Source organism: Amia ocellicauda, chromosome 2 (assembly GCF_036373705.1).
Source record: "Amia ocellicauda isolate fAmiCal2 chromosome 2, fAmiCal2.hap1, whole genome shotgun sequence".
Taxonomy (NCBI): domain Eukaryota; kingdom Metazoa; phylum Chordata; class Actinopteri; order Amiiformes; family Amiidae; genus Amia; species Amia ocellicauda.
The window spans coordinates 52,563,038-52,585,311 of NC_089851.1; the positions used below are offsets into that span (position 1 = coordinate 52,563,038).

General features: G+C 44.8%; 1 protein-coding gene and 11 non-coding genes across 12 annotated transcripts in view; 2 read left to right on the plus strand and 10 right to left on the minus strand.

The window, feature by feature from the left end:
* Positions 1-22,274, plus strand: part of LOC136713191 (histone-lysine N-trimethyltransferase SMYD5-like) — a 139,584-nt gene that overhangs the window by 81,403 nt on the left and 35,907 nt on the right. The gene's annotated exons all lie outside the window — the stretch shown is intronic.
* trnat-ugu (transfer RNA threonine (anticodon UGU)) lies at positions 3,809-3,882 on the minus strand. The gene has a single exon. It is a non-coding gene; the product is annotated as a tRNA-Thr (tRNA).
* Positions 4,289-4,362, minus strand: trnat-agu (transfer RNA threonine (anticodon AGU)). Its single transcript has one exon. It is a non-coding gene; the product is annotated as a tRNA-Thr (tRNA).
* On the plus strand, positions 7,096-7,169 carry trnan-auu (transfer RNA asparagine (anticodon AUU)). The gene has a single exon. It is a non-coding gene; the product is annotated as a tRNA-Asn (tRNA).
* Positions 7,334-7,407, minus strand: trnat-ugu (transfer RNA threonine (anticodon UGU)). Its single transcript has one exon. It is a non-coding gene; the product is annotated as a tRNA-Thr (tRNA).
* On the minus strand, positions 7,858-7,931 carry trnat-agu (transfer RNA threonine (anticodon AGU)). The gene has a single exon. It is a non-coding gene; the product is annotated as a tRNA-Thr (tRNA).
* On the minus strand, positions 11,637-11,710 carry trnat-ugu (transfer RNA threonine (anticodon UGU)). The gene has a single exon. It is a non-coding gene; the product is annotated as a tRNA-Thr (tRNA).
* Positions 12,086-12,158, minus strand: trnat-agu (transfer RNA threonine (anticodon AGU)). The gene has a single exon. It is a non-coding gene; the product is annotated as a tRNA-Thr (tRNA).
* On the minus strand, positions 13,808-13,881 carry trnat-ugu (transfer RNA threonine (anticodon UGU)). Its single transcript has one exon. It is a non-coding gene; the product is annotated as a tRNA-Thr (tRNA).
* trnat-agu (transfer RNA threonine (anticodon AGU)) lies at positions 14,332-14,405 on the minus strand. The gene has a single exon. It is a non-coding gene; the product is annotated as a tRNA-Thr (tRNA).
* Positions 16,216-16,289, minus strand: trnat-ugu (transfer RNA threonine (anticodon UGU)). The gene has a single exon. It is a non-coding gene; the product is annotated as a tRNA-Thr (tRNA).
* Positions 16,752-16,825, minus strand: trnat-agu (transfer RNA threonine (anticodon AGU)). The gene has a single exon. It is a non-coding gene; the product is annotated as a tRNA-Thr (tRNA).

Below are 22,274 nucleotides of genomic sequence, written 5' to 3' on the forward strand. Positions count from 1 at the left end.
TTCCAGGGGCCCCGGGGGTTTCTTTCTCTGAAAAAATATATGAATTAATATAATGTCTTATTGCACAGAAAAGCAGAGCAGACACAAACAGTATTTTATTTATGTTTGTAAAACACTTGATAAGCCTTGTTTTTTATAACCTTCTCAACTATTTGCATTACTTTCTCATCCGCACTTTCTAACAAGTCACTAAACCATCTTGAAGGTAGAGTGCATGTTTCAGAGAAAAGCACGCAGTAAGACAGCCCGCTACTGTAAAAAGAGGTAAGCAGACAAATAGCACAGTTAACCCCACTCCGAGTGTGCATAAAGAGATAGACAGGTCAGGTGAACAAATACCCTGTACAGGCATTCAGACCTCTGATGATTCAATGGCCCTGTTGTTTAGTAAAATATGTCACATTTGTTGGCAACTGGTAGAAGATTTACACACAGCTCATAGAAAAATACATGTTTTGACAAATGTGTTAAAACAAAAAGGGTATAACATCGAGTTTGCTGAATCGTCACACTGTGAGTGAAAACCGCAATTAACAAATAATGAAACAAGTAAGACACAAAGACACTCGGTCTGCACGTATCACGGCAGTACTGATAAAGAATATTAATGTAGCCAAAAGAATGCTGCGTAGGCTTAAATCTAGAATGGATGTGTCACAATTAGCAGGATCACAGACACCATTACAGCACAGTGGTGGTTGATGACCACCCAGCAAACTTGGAAATTCAGGAATATATTGATTTGATTGTGTCTGATGAATTAGCATTAGAAGCTGATAATAATAACCAACCAGACTTGGAAATTCAGGAATATATAGATTTGCACGTGTCTGATGGGTAAGCATTAGAAGCGAATAATAATGATAATCAGATTGGGGGTGGTGATGTAGCAATGTTAGAGGTGAATAATGAAAATGCTGAACAAATGGTTGAGTGTGGTGATGGCGGGGACCCGCCTCGGGTGTTTTTGGAGCGTATTCGTCACTATGACCGGGAACTTAACAGGTTCCGGGGAATGGAGTTTTATGAAGAATTCAGGTTTGTGAATCTGGATCTGGTAGAATCGTACTGGTGCTGTGCAAGGGCTGTTAAATGAAATATCACACAATGTGGGTCCTAATGATTTTGTACAGCTTAGACTGAGCTCGGGGTCATTAAATAATGCTTTCTGTTAGAGGAGGCAACATTTGGGGGAGCTGGATGAAACAGATTTCCTAGAGAGCATAGCTAATTTACTGCAAAGTCACACCGAAATCCTAATATGCAAGGTGGGGTACTTGATACTTGACTATGCGGATAAGTAGGCTGGTGCAAATGGTGAAATAAAAGATATTGCACTGCGGCAACCGCGGATAGTACGTGTTAAACGTGACTGGCACTTTGAGATGAGAATACTGCAAAAGACCGAGAGATAAATTACAGATTACAACGTTAGCTCGACAGATGTATCCAGGCAAATCTCAATATTTTTTGGAAGCTTTTGAAGATGCCACCAAGAAGTATTTCGGATACTTATTTGTCGATGTCATGTCAAAGACCCCTGATGAATACCGTTTAAGGACGGGTCTTTTCCCCCCTGACATCCCGGTGGTTTATGTGTTTAAAAAACAAAGAAAGTAAAAGCCGCTGGTTTTCCAGCGTTGAGCACATTTGCTGTCTGTGACTCTGGCTGTCAGTATGTCACTGCGTATGAAGAGAAAACTGGCTCTCCTGCAGCTGCTGGTTAAAGCCAAGCCGCAACAAGGCCATTCTGTGCGCCGCTGGAAGCGACCTGGTACAGGCCGTGTCAGAAATCGCTCTAAATACACTGAAAGGAAACATCCGCTTGAGCGCTAAACAATTTCAGAAACTCAAGAAAAGTGGCCACATTATAAAAACACTTAGTAAAAAGACTATCTAGAAATCTATTGAATCAGTCTGGGGGGTTTATCGGTAATTTGCTAAGTATTGCCATTCCCCTCATTACCGGCTTACTGACCAGATGAAAATGCAATTCACTGAGAAAATGTATCTAGTACCTCAGAAACAGATGGGCCAAATTAAAGAGGACTTTCCAGTTGAACATGACATCAGAAAAATAGCCACATATAAATTGGATGGTGAAATGAAAGATATTCTGCAAAGCTCTCAATTGGGTGAATATGACAAAGCGCTGCAGAGGTACTTGGCCCTGACGTGGCAGGCAGAATCTGAAAAAGCCGCTTTGACTTTGCAGATGCCTGACACCGATACCCCGGCCGAAAAACCGCACACAGAGCCTGTTTTCGATTATATTTTAGACGCTATCCCACAAAAGCAAAATAAAAATGCCGAAATGGTGTCCAACAATTCTATAGCTAGCTGGAATGAGAATGGGGAATTTGTGTACAAGGGGGGCCCTGTTTGTGGGTCTCATGTGATTGATCTGGTTAGGGCTGTCACACAGCCGCACACGCTGGCCACAGGAAGAGCCCCCAAAGGCTGGGGCAGTTTTATGATGGCGATGGCGGAGATTAACATCCCCGGTTCGGTACTGTCTAACAGAATAAACAGGGAGGTGTTGGAGAAACTGAAAACAACACCTACTAGAGACAGTTCTATGTCTATACAGAGAAATCCTATTTCTCCTGAACCAGACTTTGATATTCTGATGGAGGGGGCGGCTGCCCCACCCAAAACACCACAAAGAGACCAGCCAGCTAAAAAGCATCGGCTGTTTGGGAAATTACCATGGCTGTCTCTGTAAAGCGGGTCCTCATGGTTTTATTTTTTGTATTATTATTTTGGTTGTTGTTTGTTTATATATAGGCTATAGAAATACATACATTGATGTTATCTGTAAAATGTTAAATCCTTGTGTGATTCTGATAATAAAAAATGTATTATTATTATTATTATTATTATTATTATTATTATTATTGTGTTTGTATGTCAAAGAACATTATCAGTGGTGTTTCACTGTTTTAGTTTATTTGGTTTTTGTGTGTGCTGAATAAAAAATGTAACGCCTGATAAACAATGGTGTTTGTATGTATGGATTTATTAACTACATATAAACATAATTCATGTGTATATAATATTTTATTATCAGGTTAGCAGGCGTTACATATATGAGAATGCCACGTCATTAAGCTTAAACGCACACACACAAACATACACACAAGCATTATTCTATCATTCTATAGTGTCTATAGTGTTATTCATACACTGTTCTAACATTGTTTATTTCACGGACCACTGTCAATCAGGTGCTTTCCTTGCCATCCATCCATCCATCCATCTATCTATCTATCTATCTATGACTCTCGATATCTAACTCTCTTGCTTGCTATCGCTCCCCCAATGGTCAGTAGCATTGTAGCATAACAGCAGATCACGGACAACTGTCAATCAGGTGCTTGCCTTGCCGTACATCCATCCATCTATCTATCTATCTATCTATGACTCTTGATATCTAACTCTCTTGCTTGCTATCGCTCCCCCAATGGTCACGTATGTTGCATTCAACGACAAAGAAAATCGTGTGCTGGAAATGATTTCTGGCAACTGTGAAGGAACTGCATGACTGCAGCAACCACAACACCTCTGTCTGTCTCTGTGGTGCAATCGGTCAGTGTGTTTGGCTGTTAACTGAAAGGATGTTGGTTCGAATCCACCCAGGGACGGCCCACTTTTCCCCCCGCCCCTTGTTATTGTTTCTACTTCTGGCGGTCAGCTTGCCAGACTGCGGCTACAGTAACCTTAAGCTGCTTGCTGCGGACGGCCATCTTGCAAAAATGTATTGAGCGTTTAGAAACTTCCTTTCCATTGCCTAGGCCAACGTAAACCAAAGCACTGCTGGAAGTCGAACCCAGGGTTTCCTGTTTACAAGACAGGCGCTTTGACCAACTAAGCCACGGTGCCAGGACTCTCCCATTCCCCAGTGCCTACACTCAGGCGTAAGGCACAAAACAAAACAAAACAAAACAAAACAAAACAAAACAAAACAAAACAAAACAAAACAAAAACAAAATCTGGATGCAGGCTGCAACAAAGGAAGCACACAGAGGTGAAAACGTAAGGTTGACGGGAGTAACAAGCTCCCTGTTGCGACTGTCCAGGGGCGGCAATGGGAATTGGACGTTGGCCGTTAGGTGCGCGTAGCGCGTGTCCTTTGGGTTCTGGTTCTTCTTTACAAACCGGCGTCTGTCCAGTTGGCTTTCCGGTTCATTACGTCCTCTGATGGCTTTACGATAAGCCTATCTTGCTAAAACTGATGGTCGACAAAGCGGAAGCACAAGCTTCGCAAGGAGCAAACAAAGCCCGCCTAAGGCACCGCTGGGATTTGAACCCAGGACCTCCTGTTTACTAGACAGGCGCTTTAACCAACTAAGCCACGGCTCCAAATCTGCCACTGTTGCTGCTGATAGTAGCATAACAGCAGATCACGGACCACTGTCAATCAGGTGCTTGCCTTGCCGTCCATCCATCCATCCATCCATCTATCTATCTATCTATCTATCTATGACTCTTGATATCTAACTCTCTTGCTTGCTATCGCTCCCCCAATGGTCAGTAGCATTGTAGCATAACAGCAGATCACGGACCACTGTCAATCAGATGCTTGCCTTGCCGTCCATCCATCCATCTATCTATCTATCTATCAATGACTCTCGATATCTAACTCTCTTGCTTGCTATTGCTCCCCCAATGGTCAGTAGCATAGTAGCATAACAGCAGATCACGGACCACTGTCAATCAGATGCTTGCCTTACCGTCCATCCATCCATCCATCTATCTATCTATGTATCTATGTCTCTTGATATCTAACTCTCTTGCTTGCTATCGCTCCCCCAATGGTCAGTAGCATAGTAGCATAACAGCAGATCACGGACCACTGCCAATCAGATGCTTGCCTTGCCGTCCATCAATCCATCTATCTATCTATCTATCTATGACTCTTGATATCTAACTCTCTTGCTTGGTATCGCTCCCCCAATGGTCAGTAGCATTGTAGCATAACAGCAGATCACGGACCACTGTCAATCAGATGCTTGCCTTGCCGTCCATCCATCCATCTATCTAGCTATCTATCTATCTATGACTCTTGATATCTAACTCTCTTGCTTGGTATCGCTCCCCCAATGGTCAGTAGCATAGTAGCATAACAGCAGATCACGGACCACTGTCAATCAGGTGCTTGCCTTGCCGTCCATCCATCCATCCATCTATCTATCTATCTATCTATCTATGATTCTTGATATCTAACTCTCTTGCTTGCTATCGCTCCCCCAATGGTCAGTAGCATAGTAGCATAACAGCAGATCACGGACCACTGTCAATCAGATGCTTGCCTTGCCGTCCATCCATCCATCTATCTATCTATCTATCAATGACTCTCGATATCTAACTCTCTTGCTTGCTATCGCTCCCCCAATGGTCAGTAGCATAGTAGCATAACAGCAGATCACGGACCACTGTCAATCAGATGCTTGCCTTGCCGTCCATCCATCCATCCATCTATCTATCTATGTATCTATGTATCTATGTCTCTTGATATCTAACTCTCTTGCTTGCTATCGCTCCCCCAATGGTCAGTAGCATAGTAGCATAACAGCAGATCACGGACCACTGTCAATCAGATGCTTGCCTTGCCATCCATCCATCCATCCATCTATCTATCTATCTATCAATGACTCTCGATATCTAACTCTCTTGCTTGGTATCGCTCCCCCAATGGTCAGTAGCATAGTAGCATAACAGCAGATCACGGACCACTGTCAATCAGATGCTTGCCTTGCCGTCCATCCATCTATCTATCTATCTATCTATGACTCTTGATATCTAACTCTCTTGCTTGGTATCGCTCCCCCAATGGTCAGTAGCATAGTAGCATAACAGCAGATCACGGACCACTGTCAATCAGGTGCTTGCCTTGCCGTCCATCCATCCATCCATCCATCTATCTATCTATCTATCTATCTATCTATGACTCTCGATATTTAACTCTCTTGCTTGCTATCGCTCCCTCAATGGTCAGTAGCATAGTAGCATAACAGCAGATCATGGACCACTGTCAATCAGATGCTTGCCTTGCCGTCCATCCATCCATCTATCTATCTATCTATCGATGACTCTTGATATCTAACTCTCTTGCTTGTTATCGCTCCCCCAATGGTCAGTAGCATAGTAGCATAACAGCAGATCACGGACCACTGTCAATCAGATGCTTGCCTTGCCGTCCATCCATCCATCTATCTATCTATCTATCTATGACTCTTGATATCTAACTCTCTTGCTTGCTATCGCTCCCCCAATGGTCAGTAGCATTGTAGCATAACAGCAGATCACGGACCACTGTCAATCAGATGCTTGCCTTGCCGTCTATCCATCCATCTATCTATCTATCTATGACTCTTGATATCTAACTCTCTTGCTTGCTATTGCTCCCCCAATGGTCAGTAGCATAGTAGCATAACAGCAGATCACGGACCACTGTCAATCAGATGCTTGCCTTGCCGTCCATCCATCCATCCATCTATCTATCTATCTATCTATGACTCTTGATATCTAACTCTCTTGCTTGCTATCGCTCCCCCAATGGTCAGTAGCATTGTAGCATAACAGCAGATCACGGACCACTGTCAATCAGATGCTTGCCTTGCCGTCCATCCATCCATCTATCTATCTATCTATCTATGACTCTTGATATCTAACTCTCTTGCTTGGTATCGCTCCCCCAATGGTCAGTAGCATTGTAGCATAACAGCAGATCACGGACCACTGTCAATCAGATGCTTGCCTTGCCGTCCATCCATCCATCCATCTATCTATCTATCTATCAATGACTCTCGATATCTAACTCTCTTGCTTGCTATCGCCCCCCCAATGGTCAGTAGCATAGTAGCATAACAGCAGATCACGGACCACTGTCAATCAGATGCTTGCCTTGCCGTCCATCCATCTATCTATCTATCTATCTATCTATGACTCTTGATATCTAACTCTCTTGCTTGCTATCGCTCCCCCAATGGTCACGTATGTTGCATTCAACGACAAAGAAAATCGTGTGCTGGAAATGATTTCTGGCAACTGTGAAGGAACTGCATGACTGCAGCAACCACAACACCTCTGTCTGTCTCTGTGGTGCAATCGGTCAGTGTGTTTGGCTATTAACTGAAAGGATGGTGGTTCGAATCCACCCAGGGACGGCCCACTTTTCCCCCCGCCCCTTGTTATTGTTTCTACTTCTGGCGGTCAGCTTGCCAGACTGCGGCTACAGTAACCTTAAGCTGCTTGCTGCGGACGGCCATCTTGCAAACATGTATTGAGCGTTTAGAAACTTCCTTTCCATTGCCTAGGCCAACGTAAACCAAAGCACTGCTGGAAGTCGAACCCAGGGTTTCCTGTTTACAAGACAGGCGCTTTGACCAACTAAGCCACGGTGCCAGGACTCTCCCATTCCCCAGTGCCTACACTCAGGCGTAAGGCACAAAACAAAACAAAACAAAACAAAACAAAACAAAACAAAACAAAACAAAACAAAACAAAACAAAACAAAACAAAACAAAACAAAACAAAACAAAACAAAACAAAACAAAATCTGGATGCAGGCTGCAACAAAGGAAGCACACAGAGGTGAAAACGTAAGGTTAACGGGAGTAACAAGCTCCCTGTTGCGACTGTCCAGGGGCGGCAATGGGAATTGGACGTTGGCCGTTAGGTGCGCGTAGCGCGTGTCCTTTGGGTTCTGGTTCTTCTTTACAAACCGGCGTCTGTCCAGTTGGCTTTCCGGTTCATTACGTCCTCTGATGGCTTTACGATAAGCCTATCTTGCTAAAACTGATGGTCGACAAAGCGGAAGCACAAGCTTCGCAAGGAGCACAGAAAGCCCGCCTAAGGCACCGCTGGGATTTGAACCCAGGACCTCCTGTTTACTAGACAGGCGCTTTAACCAACTAAGCCACGTCGCCAAATCTGCCACTGTTGCTGCTGATAGTAGCATAACAGCAGATCACGGACCACTGTCAATCAGGTGCTTGCCTTGCCGTCCATCCATCCATCCATCCATCTATCTATCTATCTATCTATCTATGACTCTTGATATCTAACTCTCTTGCTTGCTATCGCTCCCCCAATGGTCAGTAGCATTGTAGCATAACAGCAGATCACGGACCACTGTCAATCAGATGCTTGCCTTGCCGTCCATCCATCCATCTATCTATCTATCTATCAATGACTCTCGATATCTAACTCTCTTGCTTGCTATTGCTCCCCCAATGGTCAGTAGCATAGTAGCATAACAGCAGATCACGGACCACTGTCAATCAGATGCTTGCCTTGCCATCCATCCATCCATCCATCTATCTATCTATGTATCTATGTCTCTTGATATCTAACTCTCTTGCTTGCTATCGCTCCCCCAATGGTCAGTAGCATAGTAGCATAACAGCAGATCACGGACCACTGTCAATCAGATGCTTGCCTTGCCGTCCATCCATCCATCTATCTAGCTATCTATCTATCTATCTATCTATGACTCTTGATATCTAACTCTCTTGCTTGTTATCGCTCCCCCAATGGTCAGTAGCATAGTAGCATAACAGCAGATCACGGACCACTGTCAATCAGATGCTTGCCTTGCCGTCCATCCATCCATCTATCTATCTATCTATCTATGACTCTTGATATCTAACTCTCTTGCTTGCTATTGCTCCCCCAATGGTCAGTAGCATAGTAGCATAACAGCAGATCACGGACCACTGTCAATCAGATGCTTGCCTTGCCGTCCATCCATCCATCTATCTATCTATCTATCTATCTATGACTCTTGATATCTAACTCTCTTGCTTGCTATTGCTCCCCCAATGGTCAGTAGCATAGTAGCATAACAGCAGATCACGGACCACTGTCAATCAGATGCTTGCCTTGCCGTCCATCCATCCATCTATCTATCTATCTATCTATCAATGACTCTCGATATCTAACTCTCTTGCTTGCTATTGCTCCCCCAATGGTCAGTAGCATAGTAGCATAACAGCAGATCACGGACCACTGTCAATCAGATGCTTGCCTTGCCATCCATCCATCCATCCATCTATCTATCTATGTATCTATGTCTCTTGATATCTAACTCTCTTGCTTGCTATCGCTCCCCCAATGGTCAGTAGCATAGTAGCATAACAGCAGATCACGGACCACTGTCAATCAGATGCTTGCCTTGCCGTCCATCCATCCATCTATCTAGCTATCTATCTATCTATCTATCTATGACTCTTGATATCTAACTCTCTTGCTTGTTATCGCTCCCCCAATGGTCAGTAGCATAGTAGCATAACAGCAGATCACGGACCACTGTCAATCAGATGCTTGCCTTGCCGTCCATCCATCCATCAATCTATCTATCTATCTATGACTCTTGATATCTAACTCTCTTGCTTGCTATCGCTCCCCCAATGGTCAGTAGCATTGTAGCATAACAGCAGATCACGGACCACTGTCAATCAGATGCTTGCCTTGCCGTCCATCCATCCATCTATCTATCTATCTATGACTCTTGATATCTAACTCTCTTGCTTGCTATTGCTCCCCCAATGGTCAGTAGCATAGTAGCATAACAGCAGATCACGGACCACTGTCAATCAGATGCTTGCCTTGCCGTCCATCCATCCATCTATCTATCTATCTATCTATGACTCTTGATATCTAACTCTCTTGCTTGCTATCGCTCCCCCAATGGTCAGTAGCATAGTAGCATAACAGCAGATCACGGACCACTGTCAATCAGATGCTTGCCTTGCCGTCCATCCATCCATCTATCTAGCTATCTATCTATCTATCTATCTATGACTCTTGATATCTAACTCTCTTGCTTGTTATCGCTCCCCCAATGGTCAGTAGCATAGTAGCATAACAGCAGATCACGGACCACTGTCAATCAGATGCTTGCCTTGCCGTCCATCCATCCATCTATCTATCTATCTATCTATGACTCTTGATATCTAACTCTCTTGCTTGCTATTGCTCCCCCAATGGTCAGTAGCATAGTAGCATAACAGCAGATCACGGACCACTGTCAATCAGATGCTTGCCTTGCCGTCCATCCATCCATCTATCTATCTATCTATCAATGACTCTCGATATCTAACTCTCTTGCTTGCTATTGCTCCCCCAATGGTCAGTAGCATAGTAGCATAACAGCAGATCACGGACCACTGTCAATCAGATGCTTGCCTTGCCATCCATCCATCCATCCATCTATCTATCTATGTATCTATGTCTCTTGATATCTAACTCTCTTGCTTGCTATCGCTCCCCCAATGGTCAGTAGCATAGTAGCATAACAGCAGATCACGGACCACTGTCAATCAGATGCTTGCCTTGCCGTCCATCCATCCATCTATCTAGCTATCTATCTATCTATCTATCTATGACTCTTGATATCTAACTCTCTTGCTTGTTATCGCTCCCCCAATGGTCAGTAGCATAGTAGCATAACAGCAGATCACGGACCACTGTCAATCAGATGCTTGCCTTGCCGTCCATCCATCCATCTATCTATCTATCTATCTATGACTCTTGATATCTAACTCTCTTGCTTGCTATCGCTCCCCCAATGGTCAGTAGCATTGTAGCATAACAGCAGATCACGGACCACTGTCAATCAGATGCTTGCCTTGCCGTCCATCCATCCATCTATCTATCTATCTATGACTCTTGATATCTAACTCTCTTGCTTGCTATTGCTCCCCCAATGGTCAGTAGCATAGTAGCATAACAGCAGATCACGGACCACTGTCAATCAGATGCTTGCCTTGCCGTCCATCCATCCATCCATCTATCTATCTATCTATCTATGACTCTTGATATCTAACTCTCTTGCTTGCTATCGCTCCCCCAATGGTCAGTAGCATTGTAGCATAACAGCAGATCACGGACCACTGTCAATCAGATGCTTGCCTTGCCGTCCATCCATCCATCTATCTATCTATCTATCTATGACTCTTGATATCTAACTCTCTTGCTTGGTATCGCTCCCCCAATGGTCAGTAGCATTGTAGCATAACAGCAGATCACGGACCACTGTCAATCAGATGCTTGCCTTGCCGTCCATCCATCCATCCATCTATCTATCTATCTATCAATGACTCTCGATATCTAACTCTCTTGCTTGCTATCGCCCCCCCAATGGTCAGTAGCATAGTAGCATAACAGCAGATCACGGACCACTGTCAATCAGATGCTTGCCTTGCCGTCCATCCATCTATCTATCTATCTATCTATCTATCTATGACTCTTGATATCTAACTCTCTTGCTTGCTATCGCTCCCCCAATGGTCACGTATGTTGCATTCAACGACAAAGAAAATCGTGTGCTGGAAATGATTTCTGGCAACTGTGAAGGAACTGCATGACTGCAGCAACCACAACACCTCTGTCTGTCTCTGTGGTGCAATCGGTCAGTGTGTTTGGCTATTAACTGAAAGGATGGTGGTTCGAATCCACCCAGGGATGGCCCACTTTTCCCCCCGCCCCTTGTTATTGTTTCTACTTCTGGCGGTCAGCTTGCCAGACTGCGGCTACAGTAACCTTAAGCTGCTTGCTGCGGACGGCCATCTTGCAAACATGTATTGAGCGTTTAGAAACTTCCTTTCCATTGCCTAGGCCAACGTAAACCAAAGCACTGCTGGAAGTCGAACCCAGGGTTTCCTGTTTACAAGACAGGCGCTTTGACCAACTAAGCCACGGTGCCAGGACTCTCCCATTCCCCAGTGCCTACACTCAGGCGTAAGGCACAAAACAAAACAAAACAAAACAAAACAAAACAAAATCTGGATGCAGGCTGCAACAAAGGAAGCACACAGAGGTGAAAACGTAAGGTTGACGGGAGTAACAAGCTCCCTGTTTTGACTGTCCAGGGGCGGCAATGGGAATTGGACGTTGGCCGTTAGGTGCGGGTAGCGCGTGTCCTTTGGGTTCTGGTTCTTCTTTACAAACCGGCGTCTGTCCAGTTGGCTTTCCGGTTCATTACGTCCTCTGATGGCATTACGATAAGCCTATCTTGCTAAAACTGATGGTCGACAAAGCGGAAGCACAAGCTTCGCAAGGAGCACACAAAGCCCGCCTAAGGCACCGCTGGGATTTGAACCCAGGGCTCCTGTTTACTAGACAGGCACTTTAACCAACTAAGCCACGGCACCAAATCTGCCACTGTTGCTGCTGATAGTAGCATAACAGCAGATAACGGACCACTATCAATCAGGTGCTTGCCTTGCCGTCCATCCATCCATCTATCTATCTATCTATCGATGACTCTTGATATCTAACTCTCTTGCTTGTTATCGCTCCCCCAATGGTCAGTAGCATAGTAGCATAACAGCAGATCACGGACCACTGTCAATCAGATGCTTGCCTTGCCGTCCATCCATCCATCTATCTATCTATCTATCTATGACTCTTGATATCTAACTCTCTTGCTTGCTATCGCTCCCCCAATGGTCAGTAGCATTGTAGCATAACAGCAGATCACGGACCACTGTCAATCAGATGCTTGCCTTGCCGTCCATCCATCCATCTATCTATCTATCTATGACTCTTGATATCTAACTCTCTTGCTTGCTATTGCTCCCCCAATGGTCAGTAGCATAGTAGCATAACAGCAGATCACGGACCACTGTCAATCAGATGCTTGCCTTGCCGTCCATCCATCCATCCATCTATCTATCTATCTATCTATGACTCTTGATATCTAACTCTCTTGCTTGCTATCGCTCCCCCAATGGTCAGTAGCATTGTAGCATAACAGCAGATCACGGACCACTGTCAATCAGATGCTTGCCTTGCCGTCCATCCATCCATCTATCTATCTATCTATCAATGACTCTCGATATCTAACTCTCTTGCTTGCTATTGCTCCCCCAATGGTCAGTAGCATAGTAGCATAACAGCAGATCACGGACCACTGTCAATCAGATGCTTGCCTTGCCATCCATCCATCCATCCATCTATCTATCTATGTATCTATGTCTCTTGATATCTAACTCTCTTGCTTGCTATCGCTCCCCCAATGGTCAGTAGCATAGTAGCATAACAGCAGATCACGGACCACTGTCAATCAGATGCTTGCCTTGCCGTCCATCCATCCATCTATCTAGCTATCTGTCTATCTATCTATCTATGACTCTTGATATCTAACTCTCTTGCTTGCTATCGCTCCCCCAATGGTCAGTAGCATAGTAGCATAACAGCAGATCACGGACCACTTTCAATCAGATGCTTGCCTTGCCGTCCATCCATCCATCTTTCTATCTATCTATCTATCTATGACTCTTGATATCTAACTCTCTTGCTTGGTATCGCTCCCCCAATGGTCAGTAGCATTGTAGCATAACAGCAGATCACGGACCACTGTCAATCAGATGCTTGCCTTGCCGTCCATCCATCTATCTATCTATCTATCTATGACTCTTGATATCTAACTCTCTTGCTTGCTATCGCTCCCCCAATGGTCACGTATGTTGCATTCAACGACAAAGAAAATCGTGTGCTGGAAATGATTTCTGGCAACTGTGAAGGAACTGCATGACTGCAGCAACCACAACACCTCTGTCTGTCTCTGTGGTGCAATCGGTCAGTGTGTTTGGCTATTAACTGAAAGGATGGTGGTTCGAATCCACCCAGGGATGGCCCACTTTTCCCCCCGCCCCTTGTTATTGTTTCTACTTCTGGCGGTCAGCTTGCCAGACTGCGGCTACAGTAACCTTAAGCTGCTTGCTGCGGACGGCCATCTTGCAAAAATGTATTGAGCGTTTAGAAACTTCCTTTCCATTGCCTAGGCCAACGTAAACCAAAGCACTGCTGGAAGTCGAACCCAGGGTTTCCTGTTTACAAGACAGGCGCTTTGACCAACTAAGCCACGGTGCCAGGACTCTCCCATTCCCCAGTGCCTACACTCAGGCGTAAGGCACAAAACAAAACAAAACAAAACAAAACAAAACAAAACAAAACAAAACAAAACAAAACAAAACAAAACAAAACAAAACAAAACAAAACAAAACAAAACAAAACAAAACAAAATCTGGATGCAGGCTGCAACAAAGGAAGCACACAGAGGTGAAAACGTAAGGTTGACGGGAGTAACAAGCTCCCTGTTGCGACTGTCCAGGGGCGGCAATGGGAATTGGACGTTGGCCGTTAGGTGCGCGTAGCGCGTGTCCTTTGGGTTCTGGTTCTTCTTTACAAACCGGCGTCTGTCCAGTTGGCTTTCCGGTTCATTACGTCCTCTGATGGCTTTAAGATAAGCCTATCTTGCTAAAACTGATGGTCGACAAAACAGAAGCACAAGCTTCGCAAGGAGCAAACAAAGCCCGCCTAAGGCACCGCTGGGATTTGAACCCAGGACCTCCTGTTTACTAGACAGGCACTTTAACCAACTAAGCCACGGCGCCAAATCTGCCACTGTTGCTGCTGATAGTAGCATAACAGCAGATCACGGACCACTGTCAATCAGGTGCTTGCCTTGCCGTCCATCCATCCATCCATCTATCTATCTATCTATCTATCTATCTATCTATCTATGACTCTTGATATCTAACTCTCTTGCTTGCTGTCGCTCCCCCAATGGTCAGTAGCATTGTAGCATAACAGCAGATCACGGACCACTGTCAATCAGATGCTTGCCTTGCCGTCCATCCATCCATCTATCTATCTATCTATCAATGACTCTCGATATCTAACTCTCTTGCTTGCTATTGCTCCCCAATGGTCAGTAGCATAGTAGCATAACAGCAGATCACGGACCACTGTCAATCAGATGCTTGCCTTGCCATCCATCCATCCATCCATCTATCTATCTATGTATCTATGTCTCTTGATATCTAACTCTCTTGCTTGCTATCGCTCCCCCAATGGTCAGTAGCATAGTAGCATAACAGCAGATCATGGACCACTGTCAATCAGATGCTTGCCTTGCCGTCCATCCATCCATCCATCTACCTATCTATCTATCTATCTATGACTCTCGATATCTAACTCTCTTGCTTGCTATCGCTCCCCCAATGGTCAGTAGCATAGTAGCATAACAGCAGATCACGGACCACTGTCAATCAGATGCTTGCCTTGCCGTCCATCCATCCATCTATCTATCTATCTATATATCTATGACTCTCGATATCTAACTCTCTTGCTTGCTATCGCTCCCCCAATGGTCAGTAGCATAGTAGCATAACAGCAGATCACGGACCACTGTCAATCAGATGCTTGCCTTGCCGTCCATCCATCCATCTATCTATCTATCTACCTTTGACTCTTGATATCTAACTCTCTTGCTTGGTATCGCTCCCCCAATGGTCAGTAGCATAGTAGCATAACAGCAGATCACGGACCACTGTCAATCAGGTGCTTGCCTTGCCGTCCATCCATCCATCTATCTATCTATCTATCTATCTATGACTCTTGATATCTAACTCTCTTGCTTGGTATCGCTCCCCCAATGGTCAGTAGCATTGTAGCATAACAGCAGATCACGGACCACTGTCAATCAGATGCTTGCCTTGCCGTCCATCCATCCATCCATCTATCTATCTATCTATTAATGACTCTCGATATCTAACTCTCTTGCTTGCTATCGCTCCCCCAATGGTCAGTAGCATAGTAGCATAACAGCAGATCACGGACCACTGTCAATCAGATGCTTGCCTTGCCGTCCATCCATCTATCTATCTATCTATCTATGACTCTTGATATCTAACTCTCTTGCTTGCTATCGCTCCCCCAATGGTCAGTAGCATAGTAGCATAACAGCAGATCACGGACCACTGTCAATCAGATGCTTGCCTTGCCGTCCATCCATCTATCTATCTATCTATCTATGACTCTTGATATCTAACTCTCTTGCTTGCTATCGCTCCCCCAATGGTCACGTATGTTGCATTCAACGACAAAGAAAATCGTGTGCTGGAAATGATTTCTGGCAACTGTGAAGGAACTGCATGACTGCAGCAACCACAACACCTCTGTCTGTCTCTGTGGTGCAATCGGTCAGTGTGTTTGGCTATTAACTGAAAGGATGGTGGTTCGAATCCACCCAGGGATGGCCCACTTTTCCCCCCGCCCCTTGTTATTGTTTCTACTTCTGGCGGTCAGCTTGCCAGACTGCGGCTACAGTAACCTTAAGCTGCTTGCTGCGGACGGCCATCTTGCAAAAATGTATTGAGCGTTTAGAAACTTCCTTTCCATTGCCTAGGCCAACGTAAACCAAAGCACTGCTGGAAGTCGAACCCAGGGTTTCCTGTTTACAAGACAGGCGCTTTGACCAACTAAGCCACGGTGCCAGGACTCTCCCATTCCCCAGTGCCTACACTCAGGCGTAAGGCACAAAACAAAACAAAACAAAACAAAACAAAACAAAACAAAACAAAACAAAACAAAACAAAACAAAACAAAACAAAACAAAACAAAACAAAACAAAACAAAACAAAACAAAAACAAAAACAAAATCTGGATGCAGGCTGCAACAAAGGAAGCACACAGAGGTGAAAACGTAAGGTTGACGGGAGTAACAAGCTCCCTGTTGCGACTGTCCAGGGGCGGCAATGGGAATTGGACGTTGGCCGTTAGGTGCGCGTAGCGCGTGTCCTTTGGGTTCTGGTTCTTCTTTACAAACCGGCGTCTGTCCAGTTGGCTTTCCGGTTCATTACGTCCTCTGATGGCTTTAAGATAAGCCTATCTTGCTAAAACTGATGGTCGACAAAACAGAAGCACAAGCTTCGCAAGGAGCAAACAAAGCCCGCCTAAGGCACCGCTGGGATTTGAACCCAGGACCTCCTGTTTACTAGACAGGCGCTTTAACCAACTAAGCCACGGCGCCAAATCTGCCACTGTTGCTGCTGATAGTAGCATAACAGCAGATCACGGACCACTGTCAATCAGGTGCTTGCCTTGCCGTCCATCCATCCATCCATCCATCTATCTATCTATCTATCTATCTATCTATCTATCTATGACTCTTGATATCTAACTCTCTTGCTTGCTGTCGCTCCCCCAATGGTCAGTAGCATTGTAGCATAACAGCAGATCACGGACCACTGTCAATCAGATGCTTGCCTTGCCGTCCATCCATCCATCTATCTATCTATCTATCAATGACTCTCGATATCTAACTCTCTTGCTTGCTATTGCTCCCCAATGGTCAGTAGCATAGTAGCATAACAGCAGATCACGGACCACTGTCAATCAGATGCTTGCCTTGCCATCCATCCATCCATCCATCTATCTATCTATGTATCTATGTCTCTTGATATCTAACTCTCTTGCTTGCTATCGCTCCCCCAATGGTCAGTAGCATAGTAGCATAACAGCAGATCACGGACCACTGTCAATCAGGTGCTTGCCTTGCCGTCCATCCATCCATCTATCTATCTATCTATCTATCTATCTATCTATGACTCTTGATATCTAACTCTCTTGCTTGGTATCGCTCCCCCAATGGTCAGTAGCATTGTAGCATAACAGCAGATCACGGACCACTGTCAATCAGATGCTTGCCTTGCCGTCCATCCATCCATCTATCTAGCTATCTATCTATCTATGACTCTTGATATCTAACTCAATTGCTTGGTATCGCTCCCCCAATGGTCAGTAGCATAGTAGCATAACAGCAGATCACGGACCACTGTCAATCAGGTGCTTGCCTTGCCGTCCATCCATCCATCCATCTATCTATCTATCTATCTATCTATCTATGACTCTCGATATCTAACTCTCTTGCTTGCTATCGCTCCCTCAATGGTCAGTAGCATAGTAGCATAACAGCAGATCACGGACCACTGTCAATCAGATGCTTGCCTTGCCGTCCATCCATCCATCTATCTATCTATCTATCGATGACTCTTGATATCTAACTCTCTTGCTTGCTATCGCTCCCCCAATGGTCAGTAGCATAGTAGCATAACAGCAGATCACGGACCACTGTCAATCAGATGCTTGCCTTGCCGTCCATCCATCCATCTATCTATCTATCTATGACTCTTGATATCTAACTCTCTTGCTTGTTATTGCTCCCCCAATGGTCAGTAGCATAGTAGCATAACAGCAGATCACGGACCACTGTCAAACAGATGCTTGCCTTGCCGTCCATCCATCCATCTATCTATCTATCTATCGATGACTCTTGATATCTAACTCTCTTGCTTGCTATCGCTCCCTCAATGGTCAGTAGCATAGTAGCATAACAGCAGATCACGGACCACTGTCAATCAGATGCTTGCCTTGCCGTCCATCCATCCATCTATCTATCTATCTATCTATGACTCTTGATATCTAACTCTCTTGCTTGCTATCGCTCCCCCAATGGTCAGTAGCATAGTAGCATAACAGCAGATCACGGACTACTGTCAATCAGATGCTTGCCTTGCCGTCCATCCATCCATCCATCTATCTATCTATCTATCTATCTATGACTCTTGATATCTAACTCTCTTGCTTGCTATCGCTCCCCCAATGGTCAGTAGCATTGTAGCATAACAGCAGATCACGGACCACTGTCAATCAGATGCTTGCCTTGCCGTCCATCCATCCATCTATCTATCTATCTATGACTCTTGATATCTAACTCTCTTGCTTGTTATTGCTCCCCCAATGGTCAGTAGCATAGTAGCATAACAGCAGATCACGGACCACTGTCAATCAGATGCTTGCCTTGCCGTCCATCCATCCATCTATCTATCTATCTATCTATCTATCTATCTATCTATCTATCTATCTATCTATCTATGACTCTTGATATCTAACTCTCTTGCTTGGTATCGCTCCTCCAATGGTCAGTAGCATTGTAGCATAACAGCAGATCACGGACCACTGTCAATCAGATGCTTGCCTTGCCGTCCATCCATCCATCCATCTATCTATCTATCTATCAATGACTCTCGATATCTAACTCTCTTGCTTGCTATCGCTCCCCCAATGGTCAGTAGCATTGTAGCATAACAGCAGATCACGGACCACTGTCAATCAGGTGCTTGCCTTGCCGTCCATCCATCCATCCATCTATCTATCTATCTATCTATCTATCTATCTATCTATCTATGACTCTCGATATCTAACTCTCTTGCTTGCTATCGCTCCCCCAATGGTCAGTAGCATTGTAGCATAACAGCAGATCACGGACTACTGTCAATCAGATGCTTGCCTTGCCGTCCATCCATCCATCCATCTATATATCTATCTATCTATCTATCTATCTATCTATCTATCTATCTATCTATCTATCTATGACTCTTGATATCTAACTCTCTTGCTTGGTATCGCTCCACCAATGGTCAGTAGCATAGTAGCATAACAGCAGATCACGGACCACTGTCAATCAGGTGCTTGTCTTGCCGTCCATCCATCCATCTATCTATCTATCTATCTATCTATCTATCTATCTATCTATCTATGACTCTCGATATCTAACTCTCTTGCTTGCTATCGCTCCCCCAATGGTCAGTAGCATTGTAGCATAACAGCAGATCACGGACCACTGTCAATCAGGTGCTTGCCTTGCCGTCCATCCATCCATCCATCCATCTATCTATCTATCTATGACTCTTGATATCTAACTCTCTTGCTTGGTATCGCTCCCCCAATGGTCAGTAGCATTGTAGCATAACAGCAGATCACGGACCACTGTCAATCAGATGCTTGCCTTGCCGTCCATCCATCCATCTATCTATCTATCTATCTATGACTCTTGATATCTAACTCTCTTGCTTGGTATCGCTCCCCCAATGGTCAGTAGCATTGTAGCATAACAGCAGATCACGGACCACTGTCAATCAGATGCTTGCCTTGCCATCCATCCATCCATCTATCTAGCTATCTATCTATCTATGACTCTTGATATCTAACTCTCTTGCTTAGTATCGCTTTCCCAATGGTCAGTAGCATAGTAGCATAACAGCAGATCACGGACCACTGTCAATCAGGTGCTTGCCTTGCCGTCCATCCATCCATCCATCTATCTATCTATCTATCTATATATATATCTATCTATCTATCTATCTATGACTCTCGATATCTAACTCTCTTGCTTGCTATCGCTCCCCCAATGGTCAGTAGCATTGTAGCATAACAGCAGATCACGGAAAACTGTCAATCAGGTGCTTGCCTTGCCGTCCATCCATCCATCCATCTATCTATCTATCTATCTATGACTCTCGATATCTAACTCTCTTGCTTGCTATCGCTCCCCCAATGGTCAGTAGCATAGTAGCATAACAGCAGATCACGGACCACTGTCAATCAGATGCTTGCCTTGCCGTCCATCCATCCATCTATCTATCTATCTATATATCTATGACTCTCGATATCTAACTCTCTTGCTTGCTATCACTCCCCCAATGGTCAGTAGCATAGTAGCATAACAGCAGATCACGGACCACTGTCAATCAGGTGCTTGCCTTGCCGTCCATACATCCATCCATCTATCTATCTATCTATCTATGACTCTAGATATCAAACTCTCTTGCTTGCTATCGCTCCCCCAATGGTCAGTAGCATAGTAGCATAACAGCAGATCACGGACCATTGTCAATCAGATGCTTGCCTTGCCGTCCATCCATCCATCTATCTAGCTATCTATCTATCTATGACTCTTGATATCTAACTCTCTTGCTTGGTATCGCTCCCCCAATGGTCAGTAGCATAGTAGCATAACAGCAGATCACGGACCACTGTCAATCAGGTGCTTGCCTTGCCATTCATCCATCCATCCATCTATCTATCTATCTTTCTATGACTCTCGAAATCTAACTCTCTTGCTTGCTATCGCTCCCCCAATGGTCAGTAGCATAGTAGCATAACAGCAGATCACGGACCACTGTCAATCAGATGCTTGCCTTGCAGTCCATCCATCCATCTATCTATCTATCTATCTGTGACTCTCGATATCTAACTCTCTTGCTTGCTATCGCTCCCCCAATGGTCAGTAGCATTGTAGCATAACAGCAGATCACGGACCACTGTCAATCAGGTGCTTGCCTTGCCGTCCATCCATCCATCCATCTATCTATCTATCTATCTATGACTCTCGATATCTAACTCTCTTGCTTGCTATCGCTCCCCCAATGGTCAGTAGCATAGTAGCATAACAGCAGATCACGGACCACTGTCAATCAGATGCTTGCCTTGCCGTCCATCCATCCATCTATCTATCTATATATCTATGACTCTCGATATCTAACTCTCTTGCTTGCTATCGCTCCCCCAATGGTCAGTAGCATAGTAGCATAGCAGCAGATCACGGACCACTGTCAATCAGGTGCTTGCCTTGCCGTCCATCCATCCATCCATCTATCTATCTATCTATCTATGACTCTCGATATCTAACTCTCTTGCTTGCTATCGCTCCCCCAATGGTCAGTAGCATAGTAGCATAACAGCAGATCACGGACCACTGTCAATCAGATGCTTGCCTTGCAGTCCATCCATCCATCTATCTATCTATCTATCTATGACTCTTGATGTCTAACTCTCTTGCTTGGTATCGCTCCCCCAATGGTCAGTAGCATTGTAGCATAACAGCAGATCACGGACCACTGTCAATCAGGTGCTTGCCTTGCCGTCCATCCATCCATCTATCTATCTATCTATCTATCTATCTATCTATCTATCTATCTATCTATGACTCTCGATATCTAACTCTCTTGCTTGCTATCGCTCCCCCAATGGTCAGTAGCATTGTAGCCTAACAGCAGATCACGGACAACTGTCAATCAGGTGCTTGCCTTGCCGTCCATCCATCCATCCATCTATATATCTATCTATCTATGACTCTCGATATCTAACTCTCTTGCTTGCTATCGCTCCCCCAATGGTCAGTAGCATAGTAGCATAACAGCAGATCACGGACCACTGTCAATCAGATGCTTGCCTTGCCGTCCATCCATCCATCTATCTATCTATCTATATATCTATGACTCTCGATATCTAACTCTCTTGCTTGCTATCGCTCCCCCAATGGTCAGTAGCATAGTAGCATAACAGCAGATCACGGACCACTGTCAATCAGATACTTGCCTTGCCGTCCATCCATCCATCCATCTATCTATCTATGTATCTATGTCTCTCGATATCTAACTCTCTTGCTTGCTATCGCTCCCCCAATGGTCAGTAGCATAGTAGCATAACAGCAGATCACGGACCACTGTCAATCAGGTGCTTTCCTTGCCGTCCATCCATCCATCTATCAATCTATCTATCTATGACTCTTGATATCTAACTCTCTTGCTTGGTATCGCTCCCCCAATGGTCAGTAGCATTGTAGCATAACAGCAGAT